Below are 6,893 nucleotides of genomic sequence, written 5' to 3'. Positions count from 1 at the left end.
TTCACAAGTTTTGATCATGCCCAGACTGAACTGCATATTCTGCTCAGTCTCTTATCTGTCATAATTCAATAATTTAACAATCAATTATTTCCCTATGATGTTTTAAATAGTCGCTATTGTATTGTTAACAAATGCATGGACATCTGTTCCTTCATTATTTTTCACAACATCCTTAAGAGTTGAGTGGGTAGTGGGTTTTGCTATGTCGTAGTTTGTGGTGGCAGCTCCATCTCCTCTTCTGCTAAATGAGATTTTATTCTTGAGTTCTCATTGCCCCAGGGTTGGTCAGGGTGTGAGGAATTCATTCCCACTGATCTCCCAAAAGATGAAGAGAAGGTGCTGAAAGGGAAGCCATTTTTACTAGTTTTCAGTGGGGGACTTCTGTGGCTGGAAGTCTGTCTCACCTCTATATGAGACAAGCATTCCCTTCACGGTAGCAGATCCAGTCAGAGAATCTGAGGCTGCTTCCTCTGTGTGTATCTAGGAACTTTATTTTCAGGGCAGAGGAGGCAGTGACTCCTGGGAGATCCTGCAGGCTCCGGGGCCTCTCTGGGTATCAATCACAGAGGCAGAAAGTGCCCACTTTCTGACCAGGCTGTCTTCCCCATTTTGTTCTAAATAAAACCTTGGGCCACGTTTCTTTAAAGCCCATGGCTGTCCCTCTCCGGACTGAAACAGCCATTACTTCCCAGAAGAACTAGCTCTAGGAAGCTTGCAAACTACAAAAAGGCAAGGTTTGGCTATGTTACCACTAAGATGGTCATACTTAGGATGTTGGGCTCACCCAGACTGTATTTTCCCGACCTTAATGTAAACTCCATAAGTTTTCTATTTTAATGCATAAGAGTTACTTGAATTCTATCTACTTGACTACAATGTTGATAGACGTACAAAATAGTGTTAAGCCCAAAGTAAGTCTAAAATAGTGGATAACAAGCGTGATAGTTTGACTCACCTTGAGGTTTTGTGATGCGCTGAATTTGTAAACTGTGTCCGTTTGCATCTGTAGCAATGCATGCTTTCATGTCCACTGTGTAGTTCTGATTATTAATTTGGACATCAACTGTTTTTCCCTGTTTTATTCTTGCCTCCTCCAATTTCATATTGGTTATTTTGTCAAAACTACGATAAGTGTTATTGTCGTCATATTGCCATTCTACAAACTCAGTGATATAATCTGCTATGGATTCCTGCTCTTTGGCTGATCTAACTGTCTTAATCATCTCCTCAACTGCATTTCTAGCCTTTTCCACATCTCTGCTAATCCCTGAAACCTTAATCAAAGGTTTCTGATGGTCCAATTCCACCAAAATATTCAAGTCCTTCTGCAGCTTATTCAATTCCTGATATTCCTTTTCATCAAAGTCTTTGATACATTCCTCTTCACTGGTGTAAAGACTCTGTTCCTTTTCCATCAGATTCTGTAGGCAGGAGAGGGCATTTTCTACAGATGTTTCATTTTCACCACACACCTGAAAAATTGCTGATTCCGTTTTCTTCTCCAAAACCAAAGGCTTTCGTTTGAGGGGAGGTTTCTTTGAGAAGCCCCAAAATCCTAAAAAAGAAACACAAGGGAATGCAACAATTGTTTTGGATTTTAAAAGATAAAAAATATTTAGCTATTAGATATTTCTCCCTTTCTTTCTCCTTTCCTCTGTTCCTCCCTCCCTCCCTTCTTTTTTTCTTTTTTCTTTTATAGTTGCCATGCTGTATATTATATTTCTAGGACTTATTAATCTTATAATTGGAAGTGTGTACCTTTTGACCACTTTCACCCATTTTGCCCACCTACCACCACCCCACCTTTGACAACCACCAATCTATTCTCTGTATCTGAATTCAGGTTTTTTTAGATTCCACAGATTAGACTTATTATACACTATTTGTCTTTCTCTGTCTGACATTTCATTTAGCATAATGCCCTCAAGGTCCCTCCATGTTGGTGCAAATGACAGGATTTCCTTTTTTATGACTGAATAATATTCCATCATCTATGCAGGATTAGGCAAAAGTAGGTTTACAGTCATTCATATGGAAAATCTATACATATAAAAGCCTAAACGACTGTTAAAACCTGACGACCAGCTGATAGCTATGACATGCACTAACCATCAGGGGGCAGGTCCTCAGTGCAGGAGCTTCCCCCTGGTGGTCAGTGTGCTCCCACAGCTAAGCTCCCACAGCCAGACAAACTCCTGCGGCCGCAATCACCGGGCAGGCCGAGGGACTCCACCTGTGCATGAATTTGTGCACCAGGCCTCTAGTAATGCAATAATTTACAAGTAGTCATACAAGAATAAACTCAGTTTCACATACTCACAACTATAAACCTACTTTTGCCCCACCCTGTTTATACCACAGCTTCTTTATCCATTTATTTTGCCAATGGACAGTATGTTGTTTCCACGTCTTGGCTATCTCAATAATGCTTCTATGAACATGGGGGATATCTTTTAGAGATATCTTTTAGAGATAATGATTTCATTTCCTTCAGATAAATACCCAGAAGTGTAACTACTGGATCATGTGTTAGTTATATTTTTAATTTTTTTAAGGAACCTCCTACTATTTCCCATAGTGGCTGTACCAGTTTACATTCCCAGTGCACAAGGATTCCGTTTTTTCCACATTTTTGTCAACACTTATTTTTTGTCTTTTCCATAATAGCATTCTAATATGTGTGAAGTGATAGCTCATTATTATTTTCATTTGCATTTCCCTGATGATTAGTGATGCTAAGCACCTTTTCATGTACCTGTTGGCCATTTGTATATCGTCTTTGGAAAAAATATGTCTATTCATATCCTCTGTGCATTTTTAAATTGTATTGTTTGGGTTTTTTTCTATTGAGTTGTATGAGTTCTTTATATATTTTTTATATTAACCCCTAATCAGGTATATGACTTGCAAATATTTTCTCTCAATCAGTAGAAAAATATTGATGGTTTTCTTTGCTCTACAGAAGCTTTTTTGTTTGATATATTCTCACTTGTTTATTTTTGCTTTTGATGTGTATGTTTTTGGTGTCAAATCCAAAAAATTATTGTCATGACTGATGTTAAGAAGCTTACCCCTTATGTTTTCTTTTAGACGTTTTATGGTTTCAGGTCTTATATTCAAGTCTTTAACCTATTTTTGAGGGGAATTTTGTGTGTGGTGTAAGATAGTGGCCAGTTTCATTCTTTTGCATGGCTGTCCAGTTTTCCCAACACCATTTATTTTATCACTAGAGGCCTGGTGCACAAATTCGTGCACAGCTGGGGTGCCTTGGCCTGACCTTCTCACCCAGTCCTGATCAGGGCCAATCTGGGCTGGCCTCCATGGGGGAGGGACCGCAGGAGGTAGGTCTTGGGAGCGCACTGACCACCAGGGGGCAGTTCCTGTGTTGAGCATCTCCCCTGGTGGTCAATGCGTGTCATAGTGACTGGTCAGCCAGTCATTCAGTCAACCAGTCATAACGGTCACTTAGACTTTTATTTATATAGATATGTGCTACTGAAGTAGGTGCCCAACACTATTTATTAAAGAAACTACCCTTCTCCCATTGTATATTCTTGGCTCTTTTGTTATCAATTAATTGACCATATATGCATGGGTTTCTTTCTGGGCTCTCTATTCTCTTCCATTGATCTATGCTTCTGTTTTTACACCAATACCCTACTGTTTTGATTACTGTAGCTCTGTAGTATACTTTCAAATCAGGAATTGTGATGCCTCTACCTTTTTAATTCTTTCTCAAATTGCTTTTGCTATTTGGAGTATTTTGTGGTTATATATAAACTTTACAATTGTTTGTTGTGTTTCTGAGAAAATTCCATTGGAATTTTGATAGGGATTGCACTGAATCTGTAGATTGCTTTAGGAAGAATGGATAGTTTAACAATGTTAATTCTTACAATACATGAGCACATAATATCTTTGCATTTATTTTGTCTTCTTCAATTTCTTTCATCAGTGTGTCTTAACAGTTTTACCTTCTTGGTTAAATGTATTCATAGATATTTGACACTTTTTGATACAGTTGTAAATGGGATTTTTTTCTTAATTTTTCTTTCTGATAATTCATTAGAGATTAGCCAATTCAAGACAGAGAGAAAAAGACAAATACCATAAGATCTCACTTACAGTCCTAGCTGGTTTGGCTCAGTGAATGGACCTAAAGGTCCTGGGTTCAATTCTGGTCAAGAGCACATGCCCGGGTTGTGGGCTAGATCCACAGTAGGGGGCGTGCAGGAGGCAGCCGATCCATGATTCTCTCTCATCATAGGTGTTTCTCTATCTCTCTCTCTCCCTCTCCCTTCCTCTCTGAAATCAATAAAAATATTTTTTAAAAAAAATCTCACTTACATGTAGAAACTAAAAAAACAACAACTCACACTCATAGAAAAAGAGATCAGATTTATGGTTACCAGAGGTAGATTGGGGGAAGGGGAAATTGAAAAAAGAGGTCAAATGTACAAACTTCCAGTTACAAGATAAATAATGACCAAGGATATAATGTACAGCATGATGACTATACTTAACACACCTGTATGATATATATGAAAGCTGTTAATTCTATGAGTTCTCATCACAAGGGAAAAAAATCATTTTGCTTTCTCTTTTTACGACATATATGAGATGATGGATACTAACTAAACATACTGCAGTAACATATGTAAAGTCAAACCATTATGCAGTACATCTTAAACAGTGACATATCTACACTAATAAAAGACAAACATGCAAATTGACACGCCTTAAGCCACACTCACCCCAATCAGAGAGTGACTATATGCAAATTAACCCAACCAAGAAGGCGGCCGGAAGCCACGGAGCTGGAGCAAGCAGGAGGGTTGGTTGCCCGAATGATGGAGGAAGCCAAGCTTCCTGCTTGCCATGGCCTGGCTCTGAGCTCCACTCAAAGCAACAAAGTTTCAATTATAGAAGCTAAATAAATCCCAGATACCTGATTTCAGCCGACTGTGGCCACAGAGCTGGAGCGAGTAGGAAGCTGGGTTGCCCCTGGCGATAGAGGAAGCTGGCCGGCTCAGAGCTCCTCTCAAGGCTACAAAGTTTCAATTATAGAAGGTAAATAAATCCCAGAATTAAAAAGAAAAAAAGAAAAAAAAGGAGAGGCTGGGAACTTCTGTCGCTGGGAGCACTTAGCCAGCCGGAAAACAGTCCTCAGCCCCTCACCCAGACTGGCCAGGCAGCCCAGTGGGGACCCCCTACCATATAGGGGGTGTGGCCAGCCCGAAAACAGCCATCAGCCCCTCACCCAGGCTGGCTAGGCACCCCAATGGGGACCCACACCCTGAAGGGGGTGTGACCAGCCTGCAAACAGCCATCAGCCCCCCACCCAGACTGGCCAGGCACCCCAGTGGGCAACCCCACCCTGATCCGGGACACCCTTCAGGGCAAACCAGCCTGCCCCTACCCATGCACCAGGCCTCTATCCTATATAATAAAAGGGTAATATGCAAACTGACCCTAACAGTAGAACAACTGGGAATGACTGGTCATTATGACACACACTGACCACCAGGGGGCAGATGCTCAATGCAGGAGCCTCCCCCTGTTGGTCAGTGCGTGCCCACAGGAAGAGCTCTGCTGAGCCAGAAGTCAGGCTTGATGGCTGCTAGTACAGTGGTGGTGGTTGGAGCCTCTCCCACCTCCTCAGCAGCACTAAGGATGTCAGACTGCAGCTTAGGCCTGCTCCCCACTGGCAAGTGGACATCCCCCAGGGCTCCCAGGCTGGCAGAGGGATGTCTGATTGCCAGCTTAAGCCCAATCCCCCGGGGAGCTGGCCTAAGCCAGAAGGTGGTCATCCCCCGAGGGGTCCCAGACTGTGAGAGGGCACAGGTCAGGCTGAGGGACAACCCCCTGCCCCAATTTTTGTGCACCGGGACTCTAGTATCAATTATATCTCAATAAAACCAGGGGAAGCTAATAAACAACCACAAAAAATAATGTAGACTTTTAGCTATTTCTCATATGACCTCAACATTAGGAACGTGCATTTCATAAAAATCAACAACTCACATGCAATTTTAGACATTATAGACTGTGAGGGAGCCTGGGAGCCTTCTCTTTTTTTCATGTTGGCACAAAAAACATCCATTATTTGAGGCTGAAAGATAACAACTTTAACTTTTTTCACAGACCGGACAAGTCCTTTCTGGATAAAGTCTTCAATGGCATCCAATATGGCTTCAGCAACCTTATCTGGGTCTTGTTGAGCACTTCCTGGAAAGGCAAATAAAAATGACTAGAAAAATAAAGGTCCAATTGCAAAAGGCTGAAGAATAAGTTAGGGATTCCAATTCTCAGAGAATGCATCCACACACCCCAAATTTTTCACTTCCATGTACTTTTCTAACAGCAAACACCTTTGAAGCCCTAGATGCAGTGGAGAGTTCTTGTTCCAGGATGTCAAGAAGCCAACAGCCCAACAATGAAAAAAGGAAATCTAACTTTTGATGTCTGATGTTCATATCTGCTCTATTTAGCGGAGTCCAGCTCATTGTGTTTCTCTGTGTTACCAAGCACAGTTAATCTTTCTTGGCTCACTAGTGTTCTCAAAACATCCAAAGTAAAAGATACTAATACATATTGAATTATCATGCTCTTTAAAGACAACAATTTTTGTTTTGCTTAATCATCAATTAACTTTACAAGGTATCCTTTTTCATTGGGGACTTGATTTATGCTAAGATAATTTAGTAAGACGCCTAGAGCTCTAAGCTCTTTGTTATTATATATACTTTTTAACATGCAAGTTATCGCTGAACCTCCAGGAACTCTTTCTTCCCACACTTGGTGAGATTTTAGCTGACAAGCAGGAATTAAGGTTGCCACCTGAGCAGGTCGTCTCCTAATTAAGCATGCCCCATACCCTTTTTCCTCCAGCT

The 6,893-nt window shown here is 41.1% G+C and overlaps 1 protein-coding gene and 1 pseudogene across 2 annotated transcripts in view; both read right to left on the bottom strand.

Annotated features, from left to right (window-relative positions):
* Positions 1-811: 811 nt before the first annotated feature.
* Positions 812-6,665, bottom strand: LOC106723757 (annotated as a pseudogene).
* LOC102238632 (poly [ADP-ribose] polymerase 14-like) overlaps positions 4,391-6,893 on the bottom strand; it is a 17,066-nt gene continuing 14,563 nt past the window's right edge. For both annotated transcript variants that reach the window (XM_014528503.1, XM_014528502.1), the window contains exon 5: positions 4,391-4,684. The gene's annotated coding sequence lies outside the window, so the exon portion shown is untranslated. The remainder of the gene's footprint in view (positions 4,685-6,893) is intronic.

The sequence above is a fragment of the Myotis brandtii genome, unplaced genomic scaffold, assembly GCF_000412655.1.
Source record: "Myotis brandtii unplaced genomic scaffold, ASM41265v1 scaffold6382, whole genome shotgun sequence".
NCBI lineage: Eukaryota > Metazoa > Chordata > Mammalia > Chiroptera > Vespertilionidae > Myotis > Myotis brandtii.
Note: the sequence above shows the minus strand (reverse complement) of the source record. Positions and strands in the feature narration are given on the sequence as shown.